Genomic DNA, 3,389 nt, shown 5'->3' on the forward strand with positions numbered 1-3,389 from the left:
TTGTGGTCACAAGGAGTTCCCAATTTAGTTTAAAAGCGTATCTGAGGGGTGATCCGAGTTTAGTAGTTCTCAAACCTGACTGTTCAGATTCACCTGAGGTGTGTGCTGTTATTATTGTTATTTTCTTTGAGGATGTTTGTGTGTTTAAAATCTTCTGTGGTTCTTAAAGGCAGTCCAGCTCTAGCATGTCAAATCCATGCTGTAAAGATGAGAAAACGTATCTATATAAGGGTTCGAGGCCACATATTTCATGAGAGCTTGATCTAGGACTAGAACCCAGATTCAACTCCAGAATTTTCTCCCTCACACACTCAGATACACAAAATTAAAGATGATCCCCCAAAAAAGTTTTTTTTTTGATCTAATGTGTGTATTTCTGTTGGCCAAATTCAGAAAATGAGCATTATCCCTATCTGACACTGAAAAGCAAGAAAGTATTAAAATTTTGTTTTACTCCAAAACTCTACATTTTATTTTATTTCCTATAAACTGAAGAAATGGATAAAATGGTTACAGTCTTCTAAAAGTTTGAAAGCTGTAACTATAATATTGAAAGCTTGTAAAGTAAGTCAGCACTGGTGTCTGAGTAAACTATATTTCCAAATTCAGCATACCTTAACACTATATGAAATAATTGAACCTTATGTTATTCATTTCTACCTGTCTACGCTCAAAAAACAAAAAACTTGGCATCCTAAAAAACACTTTGTAAAAGGTTTGGCATGCTATTTCCTTTCCAATTTTCATAAAGGTATTTATTTGTAAGATTTATTCAGAATTTTCACATTTACCTGAGAGCTGTTGTTAGTGATAGCCCAGTGCAAAGTAATGGAAAGTTTAGATGGTCTGCCAACAAATCTTGGGGGAAGGTTTGCTGGATACCAATTCCTTGGTAGAGAAGTGCTAACCCCATTTTTGCATACTGGAACATCAGAGCCGAGAGTTAAGTAAATTGATCTGATTCAGGGCAATAGGATTAGTAGTAAAGTAGGATAAGGGCATATTTCTAATGGCCCAAACAGGAGGAATATCTGGAAGCTTAAATAAAAGCTGAGATCCTGGTTTGATTAGAAAGATAAAGTTACTTACCACTGCACAAATACCAAAGCAGTGGAGAGATGCAGCCCCTCCAAGATGATATGACTACATTTCTTGAGCAGGCCATAACAGAAAACAGAACACTTGTCGAAGGTAAAGTAGTGACCTAAATAGGTGCCCAGGAAGAAAGACAGTACTGCATAGTATTTAGCAGCCATATAGGATAGATAAAGGCTTCCGTGAGGTAGCTTTGTGGACTTTACAGAAGTGAACACTAGCACAGGCATAGGCATATGTGATAGCCTCCTCTGGCAGCTAACTCTCCCTGTAAACTGGAGAGAATCTACTAATTACAACAATAAGAAACATTTTCTCTCCCCAGTTCTTCTTATTCCCCACTGTTCTACATCTACATTGACGTTGGCATTTCACCACCTCTCCTTCTTAATTGTTTCTGCCACTGCAAAACACCCACATGCTTGCTACTTGTGATTAAAAATGTGGATGTTTGAAATTTATGCAGCAGACATTTACTGTATGAAGTATTACCAGTCTACAATTTAAATAAACTAGACTGTAAACTGTGTAGTGTGATTTGAGAGGTAATAAAAAGCCCTGCCTCCAACACACACACACACACACACACACACCCCTGCACAGGAGTGTATGTGTCCATATCCCATTGCAAATGCATGTGTGCACGCACACACAAACACACACACGCACACTCTATCCCAGTGGCTCCTTGCATTGCTTGAAGTTTAATCACCATGAATATAGATTGTTTTAGGTTAATCAGCCTTCTCATTTTAAATGCAAATATAACTAAGATTGGTAAACAGTGACACTACAGGCCCTTTTTTCCTGACTGGAATGATACAGCAGAACTTCCCAGTGGGTTACAGGTGTGATGTGAGATATGGATGGTAGGAAAATCTTATAATTATAAAACACTTCAAACTATTTTTAAGACTCATGTAAAAATTAACAGTTGATTTGAGCACTCTTTTTCTCACTTCCTGTATAAACATGTTGAAATCAGAAGTGACTCCAGCAGGTATGAGTTTATATCTACAGTTTACCACTAGAGGGCGCTTTGTCATGATTATCCCAGTAGCCCTTTACCTAGATGTGCCGTATATTTCAATGTGTGCCATGAAATAAAAAGATTACAAGTAAGATTCATATTGGCATTTATTTGTTAATGTAGCATCTACTATCACCTTATGTCATGAAAGAGAGAATATTTTCAAATACAACAAAGAAAATCTCAGAATAAAAATCTCCTTTATATTGAGTATATTTAACACTAAGGAAAAAAACACAGTACCTTGTCTTTATTTCTCTTTTTGCCAAGGACCCAACAAATTTTATTATAATCCAGCACTAGACTGAAAAACACTGGAAAGAGCTAATTTAATAAAGGCAATTGGAGATTAATATCAATCTAAAAGATGTTGGGGGAGCCTATGTGGTATCTGTAGAACTTCCCTATTACTTTCCAGATTGTATTTTGTGCAATCCAATATTAAAATTTATTTGTATTTTTTACACATCAACTGAGAATCATAAGACAGGGGCCAAGGAGCATTTAGAGTTTTGTTTTCTGGAGGAGCAACTTAACAAAAATACTAGTTAAGCATTATGCTACGTGCCCAAGATCCATGAATGAATAAGATTATTCTCTGTATTCTAGAGCTCAGAAGGAAAATAAACATCCAATAAAATAAATTAAGATTAAGGAGATAAGTGCTGCAATAGATGTATGTACCAGATTTAGAGATAGCACAGAGCAAGTTGTGGCATTGTTATTGTTTTGCAGGGAGGTGGTGGAAGTGTGAGGAGCTCTTGCCATTTTTCTGAAGCATGGAGGGATCTGAAAGTGATTGGTCTCTGAAAAGGACTTAGTTTTCCCAATAGTCTCTTATTTTCTTGGCTTATAGAAGTCCTTCTAGAAAAGTTCAGAGCCTTAATGCAAAGAGGGTTTCCAAACTTGCATTCCAAAATTACTATCATTTCTTTTTTACTTTGATTATGCTTGAGGTATATTCTTCCTTCCCCTCTTATCATTGAACTTCTTCAGTGGGCCTTTACTGTTAAAACTGATGTATGCAAGGAATTTTACTTAATTTGATGATTTGATGCAGATTTGGGTATATAATTAACATTTTATATAGCAAAGCTAGAACCAGAGTCTTCTTGCAAATAGGGGTTAACTAATAACTTCATAAATTAAGCAGACATGCTTAGACTATCTGCTGCCATGACAATGAAGAGACCAGGTTGAGAAACTGTAACCTGGACATTACAGTAGAGGTAAGATCTTTTTTTTTTTTTTTTTTTTTTTTTTT

Source organism: Rhinopithecus bieti, unplaced genomic scaffold, assembly GCF_001698545.2.
Source record: "Rhinopithecus bieti isolate Rb0 unplaced genomic scaffold, ASM169854v2 scaffold_5191, whole genome shotgun sequence".
Classification (NCBI taxonomy): domain Eukaryota; kingdom Metazoa; phylum Chordata; class Mammalia; order Primates; family Cercopithecidae; genus Rhinopithecus; species Rhinopithecus bieti.